Raw genomic sequence first — 19,413 nt, forward strand, 5'->3', positions numbered from 1 at the left:
ATTATGCCACACCGTAGTGCCCCCAGTTCATATTATGCCACACTGTAGTGCGTAGTGCCCCCAGTTCATATTATGCCACATCGTAGTGCCCCCAGTTCATATTATGCCACATTGTAGTGCCCCCAGGTCATATTATGCCACATAGTATTACCCTCAATTCATATTTGGACATGCAGTAGTGCCCACAAATCATATTATATTATGGCATAGTAGTGCCTCCAAATCATATACCATACAGTAGTGCCCCCAAATCCTATTATGCCACAATAGTGCCCACAAATCATATTATGCCACAATAGTGCCCCCAAATAACAGTATGCCATACAGTAGTGCCCCCAAATAACATTAGTGCTCAGACAAAAACTCATTCACAAATAAAAATTGGTCATCATTTATTTATATAGCGCCATCATATTCTGTAGCGCTTTACAATTGGCTAATTGTTGGTTAAAAACACATTGCACACGAGAAAATATATGAACTAACCTGATTATGGCATCCTGTGTTCTGTTCTCCTACTGGGCGAGCTGGGCGAGGAGGGATCAACAGCTATCAGCTCACACAGGCAGTCGGGAGCAGGGACAGAGGGCAGTGGTCGAAGTGGAAATTTAGAAGTGGGGCTTTGGAAAATATAAATGATTGAAGGCTTGATTATTTTTTTTTAACACTTGTCCCCTCTGTGCATTCCCATTATTCAATACTACTTGTGTTTTATGATGGCTGTGTGAGAGATATACATTTTATGAACTTCTTAAAGTAATGCATTTTGTATAATTACTGTTGAAAGAAGAATAGTCTGCAGCTTGCAGAATATTCTCCATGAACTTTGCCTCACATTCATTTCTTTTTCGCCAACATGTCTCTTCTCAAGAATGTGCACATCCAGCAGCTTTGGTACCAGGAGCCACTGACCCCCACTTGAGGCCTACGTGACTGTGATAAGACATCTGCTTTACATCATGCCCACAAACTGCTGACATGGACAAGTTGCCTTGAGAAACCTTGCATTCCTTATCTCTCTTTTTCTGTGAAACTATGTATAAATAAAGCTACTCTGACTTAGGGCTGGTCAGAACCAGATACATTTTCAGCCCAACATCTGAAGTTGTCTGTCTCTCTATCGATCGATACCCACAAGGTATAGCAGCCGGAGTTCAGGAGAAAGGACCCGTTTAGGTCATCTCTGACAGTTTCAGTGGGGGCTCGTCCGGGATCTCCAATACATCAGACCTCCCGACAACGGGGTTCTCCCTTTCCAGACAGACAGACGTTAATCCAGCGCTGGTGAGCAAAAAGCTTTATTTTTGCTCTTAGAGCTGTCTCTGTGGAGGGGGAATTATCCCAGCTCGAGGGTACTGCAGTCTGATTGACGGAGATCCCTGAACTCTGGCAACAGATACTATTAAGAGTATCAAGGTACTTGTGTGTAATCTGTCTTGTATTGTTACATGTATTGATATATTGTCTTCTCTATGCCATACACCTGATACATACACATGAATAACACCACAGAACTCAGTCAGATCACACAGTTGACCCTGCAAATAATCTTGATTGTATACTTGATTGTGTTTTTTGATGGATTTTAATGAAAGTAGTCAGGAACATTCAGAAAGGCAGACCCGCTGCAAACTTGTTGTAAAGCAAAACAGGAACAAATAAAAGTTTTCTCATTCAAAATATATTGGACCATAAGGTAATCCCAGTATGGGAAATAAAGGGTTCAAGACAGGAGAGAAATCCGAAAAGTACGGGGATCTAGACCCCATAAAGTATATGCGAAAGCATAAAGGCAAGGATTTCATAAAAGGGATGAGAAAACTGTTCAAAGCCGCAGGGGTGTCTGAGAACGGTACATTAAAAGTTCCATTTTTGAAACAACTAATTAAAGACAATGAGAAAGCACTGAAAGAAAAAGGTTATTTTGACAGATGTGTTGCATGGTGTAAAATGTCAGAAGAATTAGAGAATGACAATGATTGCTGTGATATGTTACAGTTAACAAATTTAAGTGACACTGATGAAATAGAAAATGTATCACAAGCTAAATGATATAATGACTAAAACAATGAATCAAGTAGGTTGTGTACTAAAAATGTATGTTTAAATGCTGCGCAGCTGAAGAGTGAGATGTGCCCCTCCCTTATTCTGTGTAAAAGATTTCAGTGTGTTGAGATAAGAAGCACTCTGTGTTTTTTTGTTATCTGACAATGTATGTAACATTGATAAAATGGTTCTTCCAAGTATGTTTCTATTTTTCAATAGGAAAAATATGTCCTGAGTGCTGATTGATAGTAGCATGTTGAAGCTAATGTGTATTTAGTCTAATGCTGGGACTTGTAGTTCCACAGCAGTAGGCTGGAAGATAGCAGTTAAGTTTTCTTTCTCTGTATGTGAGTTTTATCTCCGTCTTACTGTGTGTGAGGGAGATCCGTGTTTGTCTGTCTTGACCGTTTTACAAGAGACATGTTTCAAGGTTGAAAAAGCTGTACAGTTGTAAATGTAATGTTTTTGAAGAGATGCAAAAGAAGTTTTAAAGTCTTTGGTCCGTCACAAGACTGTAAACAATGTACATTATCACTATTACTGGCGTCAGAACAAAGTTGGCTGGGGTCCAACAAGCCGTTTCTATATTTGAACAAAGTAATTTTTATTTTTTTTTATTTTTTTTTGAGAAAAATAGCTTTCTCTTTAATGAAGTTGAGAATTGTGGGAGTGAGCTTTACATGGAGAGATATTACAAGCTGTTTTTATCTGTGTAAAATGGCACTGGTAAATGTTCTCAGAAATCAGGAGGGTTTGTTATGCCCATAAAGAATTGTTACGAGATAAAATGTTGTCTGTGAGCGAGAATTGTGAATATATATTTGTACTGTAAACATGGAAATCACAGAATCTGGAAATATGTGTGAATATTTGGTTTACAAAGAGATGATGAGAAAGGAGTGGCTTTGAACACTCGCCCAGGTCTCGTCACTTTGACATTCCCTGTTTATGATATTGGGGACTGCCTCTTTGAGGAAATCAGTTTTTCATTGCATGGAACGCATAGCGTCACAGTTAAAGCTACAAAGAGAAACTTTTAAGCAAGTGTCGTATTAGCAGCTGTTCAACGTGAATTAATAACAGTTACTGTAATTCCTAATGAATAAATGTTAATCTTTATGCAAAAGTTTTTTTTCTTCACAGATCTCCAGCAAAAAAGACCATTTAGGCAATCCAGATTGCATTGATCCAACTTCCAATGAATAGAAGTTGCAATATGTTTTGGTCAACAGCTGAACAAAAAGCAGCTTTTGAGCTGATCAAAGATTTAATCACAAGCGCCCGAGCCCTTGGGCTACCTAACTATGAACTACCGTTTAACTTGTTCTGCCATGAACAAGAAGGGCACGCTCATGGCGTACTAACACAAGAGCATGGGAGCAGACAAAGACCATTGGGGTACTACTCCCAGAAGCTAGATTCTGTCATAGTGGGAGCCCCAACATGTATAAAAGCAGTAGCAGCAGCCGCTTTATTGCTACAAAAAGTTGCAGACATAGTGCTGAATTACCCTCTCACCATTCAGGTACCACACTCAGTCATGGAAATACTGAATCAAGCCAGAACAAAACACATCTCAGTGGCTAGATTAACTAAATATGAAGTAGCACTACTGACACCCTCAAACGTTACACTAAAAAGATGCACAGTTTTAAATCCAGCAACATTGTTCCCAAGTTGCATGGATATAAAAGAGGGGAGTAACAGTATAGATGCTACAGACACAGACAGTAACACTATAGACGCTGCAAACACAGACAGTATAGAAAGTGATGCTGAAGACACAGACAATATAGAGTGTTGAGGATGTGACAAAGCAGGAAACACAACTAAAAAATTTTCTCTATGATCATGACTGTCTAGCCTTAATGGATCTGGAAACTAAACCTCCCGGGGATGTTAAAGAGACATCTCTTAGCAACCCTGATTTACTCCTGTTTGTAGATGGGTCCAGGTACTATGAGGAGGGCTCTCCCAAAACAGGTTATGCAGTTACAACAGAAACAGACATTGTACTCCAGCAACCCCTCCCACCAAGTCAATCTGCACAGCAAGCTGAATTAGAAGCACTTATAAGTGTATGTCAGTATGCAGAAGGGAGAACAGCTAACATTTACACTGATTCCAGATATGCCTTTGCCGTTGCACATGACTATCAAAGTATTTGGAAGAACAGACACTTTATGGCCTCTAACGGTAAACCCATTAAAAATGCAGAAATCATTTTGAGGTTGTTTGCTGCATTAGAACTGCCCAAGGAAGTGGCAGTCATAAAGGTAAAAGCACACACCAGAGAGCAGACTATGGAAGTAAGAGGGAACAGACTAGCAGACCAGGCTGCAAAAGCTGCAGCAGACTTACCGCTAGTACAACACTATTTAGTGTCCACAACACCCCCCACCCTCCCTATAGATCTGGAAATGCTAAAAATCCTCCAAAAGCAAGAAGCAGTATCTGAAAGAGAGGAGTGGAAAAAGAGGGGGGCGGAACACATAGAGGGCATATGGGCCACAACAGACAGACACTGTCTCCCTAGAGTCCTTTTTCCTACACTGGCTGCTCTAGTGCATGGGCCTTCCCATGTTTCAAAAGAGGCAATAATTAACTCTGTATTCAGACACTGGATCGCGCCAGGCTTCAGCACAGCTGCCAGTAATCTGGTAAAGGCCTGCGCCATCTGTAACACACACAACCCTGGTCACACAGTAACAGTACCTCCCAGGGTGACACCTAAACCCCTCTACCCCTTTCAGCGCATACAGATAGATTACATTCAGCTACCCAAATGTGGAATATATGAATATGTCCTAGTAGCTACTGATCTATTCTCCAGTCTCTTCGGAAGCGTGGGGGATATCCAAAGCCACAGCAAAAAACACAGCCAAGAAGCTGCTATCTGAGGTAGTATGTAGATACGGGGTTCCAGAGGTGATTGAATCAGACAGAGGTACTGATTTTACAGGAGAAGTGATGACATCTATCATGTCAGACTTGGGAATTGCTCAAGCATTCCATACCCCCTACCACCCACAGAGTAGTGGCAAGGTAGAAAGGCTAAATGGCACTCTCAAGCTCAAAATACAAAAAGCCATGAAAAGCACAGGGATGCCCTGGCTGCAATGCCTTCCCCTCGCCCTATATTCAGTCAGGACAACACCTAATAAGAAACACAGGCTGAGCCCCTATGAAATACTGTTTGGGGGGCCGCCAAAGACAGGGTGTTATTTTCCACAATCTTTAGTGAAACACCAAGGTGAACTGACTAGTTATGTGAAAGAACTACAGAAGTCCCTCACTAACATACATTCTTGAGTTTTCTCTTCAATCCCAGATCCAGAGGATTGCACTGGAACACATGCCCTGGTGCCAGGAGATTACGTCTTCGTAAAAAGACACGTGAGGAGGTCTCTGGAACCACGATTTGAGGGGCCATATCAAGTTCTGTTGACTACACCCACTTCTGTGAAACTTGAAGGAAAGGATCCTTGGATACACGCCAGCCACTGTAAAAAGGCTACGGTGACCCAGGAAAAACCATGAAGGGGAGTAAGGTCCTTTAAAAAATTGTTCTTTTTCTATGTTTTCCTACAGCCTTTTCTAACTTAGAAGAGCCAGAGAATGTTATAGCACACTTGCACAAAGCCATTAGTCAAATAACCAATACCAGCAACTGCTGGGTATGTTCTCGTACTCCTACCATCAGTAAAAATATAGCCCTGGTTCCCATACCTTTGAGTAGTGAAGAGCTGACTAAAATGAGAGAGGGAAACTTCTCATGTGGACGCATGGTCAGCCACAAGTATAAAACCACCAGATACCCAGTAGTAAAACTAAACACGAATGGAGTCAGACCAAAATATTTTTTCAATAAGGGAATAGAATCCAATAGGGCTATAAATGAGTCAATATGGACCCCATATGGCCAAATACGCATTAGTTACCAAAATAAGAGTTTCCCTTTAGGGTCCGTCCCTAAATCACGCTGTCAAGTTATAGTGAATTTCACCCAACCTTATTTATCACACTGTAATTCTAAATGCAGCCAAACAGAGAAGAAGTTATAGACAGGTACATGACAGAAGCCAAAGAAATGAAGGAGAATTTCAGGAAAGAGAATTTTGACCCTGATACGGTTAATGATGGCTGGTGGACATCAGCCTTCTCATGGTTAAATCCTAGCAATTGGGGCAAAGGTATTTTCGCATGGATTTCAGGCATTTTAATATGGATAGCTAAGATATTCACTTTATTGTTGTTGCTATATGTCATTTTTAAACTAAGCTTATGTTTTTTCCAATGCTGTTTGAAAAGGTGCAGAAATGATCTCATTCTGAATAAGAAGTCTTTTAAAAGACATGTAAAGCCCAAACCGGTATCAGAGGTTTATCTTGTCCTCTCTAAGCTTTAAGGCTCTTTTGTACTCTCCCCCCCCTCAGTCTTTCCCATTTTCTTTTTTATTATTTTTAAGAATTAGGTGTACATGAACCATAGACCTGATTGAATGTATCTTTACCATCCTCTAATGGCCTATTAGAGGTTCCATTGAATTGAATGAAGTAGGTCGGGTGCAGGAGTGCTTCATGCACACCAAAAGGATAGGCAGGGTAATTATAAAAATGATAAAAAGAGGGGTTTATGTGAGAGATATACATTTTATGAACTTCTTAAAGTAATGCATTTTGTATAATTACTGTTGAAAGAAGAATAGTCTGCAGCTTGCAGATTCATTCTCCATGAACTTTGCCTCACATTCATTTCTTTTTCGCCAACATGTCTCTTCTCAAGAATGTGCACATCCAGCAGCTTTGGTACCAGGAGCCACCGACCCCCACTTGAGGCCTACGTGACTGTGATAAGACATCTGCTTTACATCATGCCCACAAACTGCTGACATGGACAAGTTGCCTTGAGAAACCTTGCATTCCTTATCTCTCTTTTTCTGTGAAACTATGTATAAATAAAGCTACTCTGACTTAGGGCTGGTCAGAACCAGATACATTTTCAGCCCAACATCTGAAGTTGTCTGTCTCTCTATCGATCGATACCCACAAGGTATAGCAGCCGGAGTTCAGGAGAAAGGACCCGTTTAGGTCATCTCTGACAGCTGCATCCCTGACATTCCCATTCTTAAGATGTCTCTCTCTTTACACTTAATTTACCTATGTCCCTGCACCATCTTCTCCTTTGTCCCACTCCCTTAACCCACTGCACCACCTTTTCCCCTGGCTCTCTCACACGTCTTCCTGCACCACCTTCTCCCCTGGCTCTCTCACACGCCTTCCTGCACCCCCTACCCCCTGGCTCTCACACGCCTTCCTGCACCCCCTTACCCCTGGCTCTCTCATACATCTTCCTGCACCCCCTACCCCCCTGGCTCTTTCACACCTCTTCCTGCACCCCCTACCCCCCTCCCTTGGCTCTCTCACCCCTCTTGCTGCACCCCCTACTCCCCTGGCTCTCTCACACCTCTTCTTGCATCCCCTACCCCCCTGGCTCTCTCACACCTCTTCTGCACCCCCTTCCCCCTTGGTTCTCACCCCTCATCCTGCACACCCTTCCCTCCTTGCTCTCACCCCTCTTCCTGCACCCCCTTCCCCCCCGGCTCTCTCATCCATTTTCCTGCACCCCCTGGCTCACTCACCCCTCTATCTGCACTCCCTTTTTCAATGGATTTCACCCCTCTATCTTTACATCCTTTTTCCCTGGCTCTCACCCCTCTATTTGCACCCCCTATTTCCTGGCACTCACCCCTCTTCCTGCACCCCCTTCCCCCCTGGCTCTCTCACCTCTCTCCCTGCACCCCTTCCCCCCTGGCTCTCTCAACTCGTGGCACACACCCCCGGGTGCGAGAATCGCGGCACCCCCCGTGATCCCCTGTTCAGGGGAAAAAAATCTGGAAACTGTGTCCACATTGCAGGGCACAGTGCAGAGGATAAGGAGGGAGGGAGCAGAAAAGCCCTCACCCAGCGCGCAACAGAGGTGGCGGGTTCCTGGAGAGGAGCCAGCCACCAGGAAGTCTTGGGCCGGGCCAATCTAGCCCTCGGACCCTCTGGCATTTGCCAGAAGTGCCAGATAGCCAGTCGGCCCTGTTAATAACATCCTGATAGATGTACTTCATAGGGGAAAAAAAAAAATAACTTGACAATGTATTTCCATTTTTTTTCTGTGCATAGGACTTTATATTGTACATATGCATTGCGCATATCCTGTAGTGTGTTGTGTCTGCAAATGGCAAGTGGTGTATAGGCAGAGCGTACTTATACCCATATTTAACTGGAAATATTTCTTGAGATCTGCTTATACTTGAATGTAGTTGTTTTGTGCAATTTCCTTCTGATTAATAAAAATTCAAATTACGGTCACCTTCTGTTCTTTGATGAATCAGGCCCTCAGTTACTTACTGTTATTTAGCTTTGAATACCTTTCAATAAATAGGCCTATACAACTCAACTATATTGTCAAATATATCAAATATGTTATGCACATGAAAGATGAATTTTGAAATAAAATATTACAAGTAGGAACAAGAAGAAAATCAGAAATGCTTTTCTTCTTGTTGTTACTTTATGTTTAAAATTTGTGTGGGTGCACCTCCCCTCATGTATTAATAGTGTATTAGTATACATGAACACACACCTATAGAGTGGTTTAGACATAACAAAGTGCAGTGTTTTCTTACTGCTGTTTACAACTCTTTCATCATGTGAGTGTTTATATGTAAAAAAGAATGGCGTTACTTCAAGGGAGTATGTAAAAATTAGGGATGTACACTGATCCCAGTGTTTTGGTTTTAGATCTGTATTAACTTCATGTTTTGGTTTTGGTTTTGCCAAAACTGCCCTCACATGTTTTAGTTTTGGTTATGGATCTGTATTTTAAGTCTGCAGTGAGCTGTCTGGTTGCTAAGCGTCAGATCAATTGCACATACACACGGCAGTTTACAGCGCATGTAGGAAACATTGCCAATGGCAGAAAAGAAAAGTGGTGTAAGATGAAATTGTTCTTTGACCCTCCCACCCATTCTAATGTTGGATTGCCATAATATGATTGATGGGCAGCAGCAGTGTCGGACTGGGACATGAAGGGCCCCATTGGAGCTTACAGTTTAAATTCCCTAACATAAACACAAACAGACCAAAAGAGACTAAGGTCAATTTAATAGCAGCCAATTAACCTACTAGTTTGGCAGTGTGGGAGGAAACCGGAGCACACGGAGGAAACCCACGCAAACACGGGGAGAACATACAAACTCCCCACAGATAAGGCCATGGTCGGCAATTGAATTCATGACCCCAGTGCTGTAAGGTAGAAATGCTAACCACTGAGCCACAGTGCTGCCCAAAACAAGGCATTTCAACAAACTAGACAGTAATAGACATCAATTGATACACAACACTCTTATGCTTGCACCATCGCAACACAGGGCTAAAAACAACTATCATACATATATGCCAGTATACACATGGCAAATATTGGCACACATGCACACAGACCTACACCTCCTAACATTTGTACATATCAATTGGAACAAAATAAGGCCCATCACTGATAGCTACTCCTCCTATCTGTCCAAGTCACTTCCTGATTCAAACATGCACTGGTTACAGCAAAGTCACAAACTTTAGGGAACTGAACATTTCGACTGTCTCATCAAAAATGGGACTATGGAGAGGTACGTGGACGTTTTTTTTATAAAATCTGTAAGGGCCTAAGCAGAAAGTGGAAAGCCTCAGGAGCCATACTCCAAATTAATAACAATGGGTCAGGGAGAAAATCCAGTCCTTTTGGGAGTGCTGCAGGGAATTTGATGACAGTGGGTGATGAAATGGCACTGCGCAGTTTTACTAGGGTCATGGTTTATTTTCAGTTTATCACGACGTTACACAAATATTTTTTCGCACATACATCAAATGTGGTAACCTTCATATAAACTGTAGAAATCAGTTGTCAAAGTGGAAATCAAGAAGTGTCGATATGGGAGATGTAAGTGAATGGTGTCCTGGTTTCCGTCAGGGCCCCCTGCAGCTTCTAGGAACTTGATAGTTTGAATTCATTTTAGATGCTTTTTATCACTAGGGACAGATACATATTAAATGCAAGGCTATACCCTCTGTGTCCATCATTTCCCTTACACTCCCCCTCCCCCTTTGTGTGCTGTCCATTCTTTGTGGTTAGTGTACTCTCCCGTCATAGTGTACACCGGCGGTTCCCAAACTGTGTCACTGGGGTGCCATGGGCCAGCCATAGAAAAAAAGAAAGAACACAGAAACTTACCAATCCGCCGGGCGCAGGGACCCAGCAGCCTCCTCTCTCCCGCAGCTGTCACTGAATATCAACATCAGTGACAGCTGCGGGAGAGAGGTGGATGCTGGGTCCTGGCGCCCGGCGGATTAGTAAGTTTCTGTGTTCTTTCTTTTTTTTCTATGGCTGGCTTGCGGCAGAGGAGTGAGACAGTGGGGCAGAGGAGTGTGACAGTGGGCAGAGGAGTGTGACAGCTGGGCAGAGGAGTGTGACAGCGGGGCAGAGGAGGGTGACAGCAGGGCAGAGGAGGAGACAGCGGGGCAGAGGAGGGGGACAGCGGGGCAGAGGAGGGGCACAGTGGGGCAGAGGAGGGGCACAGCGTGAGAGGGACAGTGGAGGGGGACACAGCGTGAGAGGGGCAGTGGAGGGGGACAGAGCGTAGGAGGGGACAGCGTGAGAGAGGGTAGAGGAGGACAGCATGAGAGAGGGCAGAGGAGGAGGACAGCGTGAGAGAGGGCAGAGGAGGGGGACAGCGTGTGAGAGGGCAGAGGAGGGGGACAGCGTGACAGAGGGCAGAGGAGGGGGACAGCGTGACAGAGGGCAGAGGAGGGGGACAGCGTGACAGAGTGCAGAGGAGGGGGAGAGCGTGAGAGAGGGCAGAGGAGGGGGGACATTGTGAGAGAGGGCAGAGGAGGGGGGACATTGTGAGAGAGTGCAGAGGAAGGGGGACATCGTGACAGAGGGGGCAGTGTGAGAGAGGGCAGTGTGTCTGGATGCAGAGGGGACAGTGTGTCTGGATGCAGAGGGGGCAGAGTGCCTGAGGGCAGAGTGTCTGGATGCAGATGGGGCATTTTTGCATACAACTAAATAAGTATTTCTGTCCTCACCTAAATACTTATTACAAATTTTTGACCCAACTACTTCTAAAACAGGACTGCTCAATAATTATTTTGGAGGGATGCCTTGAAAAAATTTGGAGACTCTCAGGGTGCCGCGAACTGCAAAAGTTTGGGATAATACAGCACTAGAGATCAACCATTCATCATATGAAAACCACAATATAAGGTTATAGACTAAAAATTAATATATCCATGAAGCACTATAGAAACCCCAAATTTATTAGCATAAAAATATATGCACATTTAAAATATTACATAAATCTAATCACACTCCCTACACTCTAGACACTGGCAAATAAAAACAGGACTCTAAAAAACGATCTACCCACAAAATGTACAATCAATAATATTTCAATGCCACTAAAAAGGACAAAAGCAAAACATTAATATTAAATCATATAACAGATGCAATCCTATAAGGACCTAACTGTCTTAATGTGTTTTATTCTGATTAAGATATGCTTCTATAGGAAATAGAGTCCCATAATTGATTGAAAACAAATAATCATGGAACATGATATAAACAGTGAATTTGGTACAATTTATTTGGAATCCAGTTATTGGTCTTTAGGTGCAATAGGATACTTTTATAGAGGCACTGAAGATGTATACTGCCATGAAGCCATTCTAATTTATCTTCCTCCCTCAGAGGTCACACAGTGGAGAGTTCTAGAGAAGTTTGCACGATTTATTACACTTACTGATTACACGGACTCACACTGCAGTTAGGACGGCAACTTTATGACTACAGGACGGCAACTTTATGACTACAGGACGCCTGCAACTACAACAGAAGTAATCTGAGATCTGTGTCACTGTGAAGCATTTCTGTCTCGGGAGCAGGAAGTGTTCTCAGGTGCTGGCTGTAGGGAGGGATTTATTAGTTTGACAGTCTCCATTTCATATGTAGACTGACCACAACTCAGTAATTCTCTGCTCCGCCCCACCAACAAAGAGGGCGGGGTTATCAGGCAACAGGGCCTCCCGGGGGATACCCCGGCTCCCCGGCAGGCCAGTCCGACACTGGGCAGCAGAGTAGACAAAGTTATAAAGCTGACAACAGAATGACATTCTGGCTCATGCAATCAGACACTGCCTCACCTGCAGCACTTTCACATGGTGGCCTCCATCTCACCCACACCTCCAGACCTGAAGGCAGACAAGGAGGTGGGGTTGGACTACTTCTCTCCCCACAGTGCACATACACAGTTCTACCAAATGTCCCATCACTCACGTTCACATCTTTTGAAGTACATGCTATTCGCATTTGTAATCCATTCTCCCTACGTGCTGCGGTGATCTATCGTCCCCCTGGAGCACACCAACAATTTATTGAGGATTTCTCTGCATGGCTCCCTCACTTCTTATCTTCTGACATCCCCACCATCATCATGGGTGACTTCAACATCCCCATTGATAACCCACCTTCCAAAGCTGCTTCCAAACTACTCTCTCTAACATCCTCACTTGACCTCTCCCAGTGGATTGAATCATCTACTCATAAGGATGGCCACTGCCTTGATCTTGTTTTCTCTAGACTATGCTCAGTTTCTAATTTTATTAATACACCCTTCCCCCTCTCGGATCATCACCTTATCAGCTACACTCTCACCTCCACTGCTCTAACCTCTCTACTGTCTAACTCAACCAAGCCTCCTCATACTCGTAGAAATCTTAATTCTATTAATCTTCAACAATTTTCCACCTCTCTCCAACACCTTCTCTCCCCTATCTCTACATTCTCATCCCCTGAGATGGCAGTACCTCATTTTCACCTAACCTTAGCAACGGCCCTTGATCAAGTGGCTCCAGCGACACTTCATACTACACGTCGACTTCGATGTCAACCGTGGCACACCAAAGCAACACGAAATCTTCAAAAACTGTCCCGTAAAGCAGAACGTCACTGGCGTAAATCTCGAAGCTCTAATGACTTCTTCACATATACTTCTGTCTACCACTTCTATCGAAATGCTCTGGACACTGCAAAACAAACATACTTTCAATCTCTTATCTATGCTCAGGCTTCTAACCCCAAACGCCTTTTCAATACATTTAATCATCTTCTCACTCCTCCCACCCCGAACCCTCAATCTACTATCAGTGCTCAGGATCTTGCTTCCTACTTCAAGGACAAGATTGACAAGATCAGACTAGAAATGGTATCCTCTTCCTCAACAAGCCATCAGCTCATTTCCTTCCCACTACCCTCTGACACCCTTTCTTCATTTGACCCCACAAATGAAGAGGAAATTTCTACGCTCTTCTTATCTTCCTACTCTACCTCCTGTCCTCTTGATCCTATTCCCTCGCAAATTGGTAGATCCCTGTCTTCTGTGCTCATTTCACCTCTAACTCAAATCTGTAATCTCTCACTCTCTACTGGCATCTTTCCATCACTATACAAGCATGCAGTGATTACTCCTATTCTAAAAAAACAAAACTCCGACCCAAACTCTCTCTCAAATTACTGTCCCATCTCTCAGCTCCCTTGCCCCTCCAAGCTTCTAGAGAGACTTGCCTACACTCGCCTCACACGCTTTCTTTCCGCAAACAACCTGTTGGATCCTCTTCAGTCTGGCTTTCGTTCTCAACACTCCACAGAGACTGCGCTGACCAAGGTTGTTAATGATCTGATCACTGCTAAGACTGAACGCCATTACTCTCTCCTAATTCTCCTTGATCTCTCGGCTGCATTTGACACCGTTGACCACTCTCTTCTCATACAAACGCTGCAATCCCTAGGTCTTCAAGACACAGTTCTATCCTGGTTCTCATCTTACCTCTCTAATCGCTCTTTCACTGTTAATTTCTCTGGAGCCACCTCTGCTCCGCTTCCCCTATCAGTTGGAGTACCACAAGGCTCGGTGCTATGTCCTCTGCTGTTCTCTATCTATACCGCTTCTCTTGGAAATCTAATAAGTTCCTTTGGCTTTCAGTATCATCTCTATGCGGATGATGCCCAAATCTATCTATCCTCTCCTGATATCTCGACATCTGTGTTGTCCCATGTAACTGACTGTCTTTCTGCCATTTCATCTTGGATGTCCTCTCGTCAACTCAAACTTAATCTTTCTAAAACAGAGTTAATAATATTCCCACCCGCCAACAAGAGCATACCTGACATTTCTATCTCTGTTGATAACATGACCATAAATCCCACCCCACAAGCTCGCTGCCTAGGTGTAATCCTTGATTCACGCCTATCCTTTGTTCCCCACATTGACTCTATATCTAAATCATGTTACATACATCTAAAGAACATTTCCAGAATCCGCACATATCTCACACAAGACACTGCTAAAACCTTAATTCATGCACTAATCATCTCCCGCATTGACTATTGCAATTCCCTCCTTACTGGTCTTCCCAAAAACAGACTCAAACCCCTAAAATCTATTTTGCATGCTTCGGCAAGACTGATTTTCCTTGCAAATAGCTATTCCTCTGTTGAATCACTCTGTATGTCTCTACACTGGCTGCCTGTCTTCTACCGAATCCAATATAAAATACTTTTACTAACCTACAAGGCCATCAACAAAGCTGCACCAACATACATCTCCTCTCTTGTCTCAAAATATCTCCCAACTCGGCAACTTCGTTCTGCAAAAGATCTGCGTCTCTCATCCACCCTCATTACATCCTCCCATTCCCGGTTACAGGACTTTTTTCGGGCTGCACCCACTCTATGGAACTCTCTCCCTCGCACAATAAGACTCTCCTCTGTTCTACAAACTTTCAAGCGTTCTCTGAAAACCTACCTATTCAGACAAGCTTATAATATTCCTCAACCACCATCTTAACCTCACTACCTTTAGCCTGTTACACAATTTCACAGAAGACAACTACCCCCGGACCAACATTGTTGTGTGACAGGATCATTTAGCTTATGAGTCACCTTACCTTTGCAGTCTGGCTGGGCCAAGATGCAAAATGTATACTTAACCTCATGTGTCAATCTCCTATTGTCCCATAGATTGTAAGCTTGCGAGCAGGGCCTTCTCACCTCTTTGTCTGTTTTACCCAGTTTGTTTATTAGTTTATTACGTTTGTCCCCAATTGTAAAGCGCTACGGAATATGTTGGCGCTATATAAATAAATTATGATGATGATGATGATGATGACATTGACAGTATTACTAGGACAATAATTGAAATGTAGACAGCATTATCCCTAATTTTAACTCTGTCCCTATCTCTCGACCTGTCCCGAACACTGATGCTGTGTCTATCCCTATCCCTATCCTTGAGCCTGGCCCTATCTTGAGTTCTAGACCTGTCCCAATCCCTATCCCTAGACCTGACACTATCCCTGTCTCTTGACCTGTCCTTAACCATATCCCTAGCACTATAATAATACTGTCTACATTTGAATAGTTTGCTTAATCAAACTGTCCACCATGTAATTGGCAACCTAATAATACTGTTTCTGTGTGAGCAATGGCAAGGAGCAATGACACTGGAGAGTGGCAAGAACACTGTCACCCCTTCTGTTTTTGTGTGAACAATAGAACTGAGCAAAATCACTGGAGACTGGAGACTGACAAGAATGTTGCTACCCCTCCTGTGTCTGTGTGAGTCGCTGGATCTTCGATGGAGAGAGGTACTTATGGAATCCAAATCCCGTGAGATCCGACGACAAAACAATGACGTTTTGCCTCGATTTCAGTTCCGAGGAAGGGGAATATTACCGAGCTGGCTCGGCTCGGCATTCAAATTTGTGATGTTTGGACGGGCTCGGTTTTTAGAAAACCCAGCCAGCGCATTCCCCTAAAAATCACTGTACTTCATAGCAAAGATTCAGTGGGCTTCTAATTATATCTACATACCTTGTAACTGGTCATGGTAACCTCATCCTGATTTTGGTAGGGCAGTCCCAAATCGCCAACTTTGAAAATGGGTCGAATTTTGCCCCAAAGTGGGTGACTTAATTGTGATGTAAACGGGGCTTGTTTTGTCGCTATTTGCATGGCTCAGTATTGGGAGGTTTGTTTTGAGGATATTGAACAAGAGAAGTTAAACTGTGCAATTGTCTGTAAAGATGGGTTAATTGTTTTGGTCCATTTGAAAATTCAGCTTGCAAATTTGTTTGCCTATCATTCATAATTTGTCCAAAGTTCATTATTAATGCCCACTGGACAATTAGGACAATCCCAGTGCATGGAAGGTAAAGAAGCCAATCAGCAGTCATTAACAATTGTCACATATCTATAGCCTTAAAAGGGGAGCTTACAGTCTCACAGACATTCAGTTTTCCTGGATTGTACTAGGGAAAATGTCTGTGGATGCTCTTTGTGAGTATAATATAATGCCTATATATGATAGGGAGAAAAGCCCTATCTCTGATGAAAATACCAATTTTCCCTATCTCTCAAAACCCTTATAGCTTGCCACAGTGATTTATGTTAAAAAGCACACCTGATTTTTTCATGGTATTGTGGCTTTAAACTACAAATACAAATATTGACCTATCCAGCCGATAGTACTTCATTCATAAGCATTGCTGCTCTATTATATAGTCATGGCTGTCTGTTTGCATTACTTATTTATCATTTTCATTTGGAATTCTGCAGAAAAGAAGATTTCCATTTAATATTTAATGAGCTAAACAACTGATGTGGAAGTGTTTGCATTTCATTACTTCTCGTATTGAAATGCGACTTTAGCATTAGTAAATTTTTTCTCTTGTGTATATGACACTTTATTATAATATTATATATTATTTATATATTATATAGATACATACACATGGGGGCCTGTTGTGCGCCTGGCACAAATACTATTGTTTGTTCATTTGGATGTATCTTGAGATACATGTGACTCAACATACACATATAAGTATGCTAAGTACTTACAAAGTTTTATGCCTTAGTGCGGAGCGAAACTACATTCAACTCTAAATGAGGCTCTTTGGAGGTAATTTATGATGCGCAAAACTGCCAATGAGCAGTTCAAAATTCATTTTGTGACATCAGGAGCTTCGTTTTGCGCTGGTACACCTAGCTTCCTCTGCCAAAAGTGCATGGGGCAAGATGGTTGCATTTGGAGAGGCACAAAAGTTTGGGACAGTCATTGGTAGGAGTTAGGTGGAGTGAGGGCATTCCTTGCTACGTGCTAGTAAGATGTATGGGTTCACTTGGCTTTCATTATCCATGCAAATATGTTTTATTTTGCAGAGCGACATTTTTAAAATGAGATAAAGGTGTGGAGAGAGCACATTTTTAGAGGCATTCTTTGAGCTATCCCAATAATTCTAAAGTCTCTCAGACATTTGGATCTATATATAAAAAAGGGGGAAAAGCCCTATCTTCTCAATATCTATCAAAGCTCCCACCAGCTAAATCTTTGCATGGGACGACTGTTTAGTACACATACCACCGCAATCCTCTTTTCTCTATCGCCATCTCAGGATGGCTATAACAAAAGACATTTATTTATTTAAATATAGCATTTTTCAAATCGGAATTAATAACAATAATCGGAAAATAATTATTTATTTGTTTTAGATATTTTTATATATTTCTTTAAGGTTTTTATTTATTTATTGTGACAAGTGGAAATTAAAGCCAAAGTCAGTGCTTCCAGTTCCACTGCGCATGCGTGAACTGGCAAGTCTGGACACACATGTGCAGATGAACCAACACTGACTTGGCGGAGCTGTAAGTGACAGCCAGTATCTGCCTTTTATTTGAAATTTTCAGCGATAACAGATTTTCTATCCTTGTGATAAGTGGAGACAGAAAATCGGTGCTATTGTTGCATAATTCTAAAAAGGGGCTATTCAGAGAGAGTAGATCATACTTGCCTACTTTCAGGCAGTGCAGTCCGGGTGAGGGGCGTGACTAGAGGGCGGTAGTCGCGGGACACGGTCAATCGCGTCATTTTGGCACAGCAAAAATTAAGTTTTGTCACCGGGGGCGGGGCCAAAATGACGTGATTCACCATGAATCGTGATCTTTTTGGCCAGGGAATTGCGGGATGCGGGAGACTTGCCTGCTCTCCCGAGAGTACAGGAGACCGACCCAGATTTCGGGAGTCTCCTGGACATTCCGGGAGAGTTGTCAAGTATGCTATAGATGCCTTGCATTACTGGATGATCCATGGGTTGCATCAGTACACTTTCTGGTTTCAGAACTCTGCTTTTTTACAAATCGGTTTCTGGGGTCACTTTACTAAGCCATGCCTGCTCAATTGCAACATTACTGTTTGCCACAGACAGATATCAAGTGTCCACCTGCACTGAGTTGACGCATGCGACGTGAAGACTATTCAATCCCATATACCCCATGCTTGTTCCGATACCCACTCGATGTAGAGTGGGCGAACATAAGGGAACATGTCACTTGTGCCGCTCTTACCTGGCTTATGGTGTTCCAAAAGTAAGTAGACCGACTCATTAGGAACTCCCTCCTGGTTCTCTTTGATGTTGCTGAAAGTGTCAAGTTGTAACACAACGAGTAATTCATTTGCAATATACTTAATTTAAGTTCCTTTGACTCAGAAATGTGTCAGCATCTTACTGTGGCCGTACTGTGGCTTTTCTGAAAAATAATATTATCACTTTAGACTTTATCTGTGGCATGTTATCAAGTCTATGTATTATTTTTATTTTTAGGGTAGTGTTCTGTCTTTTTTAGTACTTTTCAGCCTCCTATCCTATTCAGCACCTTGCTCCTGTCCTACAGCATTTTTGACTGTTGCTGGGGGCCATTTCACTGCTTCTCTTAACTATGAAAGCAGATGTTGATTTTAACAATAAATGCAATTGATGGGATAGTGATTGTGATTAAAAAGACTATGGTGAAAATTAGATTTTTTTCCTCCCTCCATTTGTTGTATCTTGTTCTGAAGCCCTTGGCTATTTCTGTATCCTTGTGCAGTCACTAAACTTAGGTAAAGCCAATCTGGGAAAGGTAATAATGAGTCAATGCTGAAATTTTCAAGAATTTTCTCACTGCTCTCATTAGCCATGTTGGTATCCTAGCTGTTAAAATAGCATAGTACTATATAACCCCTCAAGCTATTGACACACTATTGCAGTAATGTCAGGGATGCAGACAGAATTCATTACCTATAAACACTGAATACACTTACATCCATGCTGTTGCAAAATAATTCCCAATATTTCTTTTCCACACATTTCCCAGCTGCCCTAGGCAACTATATATTGATATGATTAACATATCTCATAAAAGACACCAATGTCATGAAACATGTATTTAATTAAG

The sequence above is a fragment of the Mixophyes fleayi genome, chromosome 6 (genome assembly GCF_038048845.1).
Source record: "Mixophyes fleayi isolate aMixFle1 chromosome 6, aMixFle1.hap1, whole genome shotgun sequence".
Taxonomy (NCBI): domain Eukaryota; kingdom Metazoa; phylum Chordata; class Amphibia; order Anura; family Limnodynastidae; genus Mixophyes; species Mixophyes fleayi.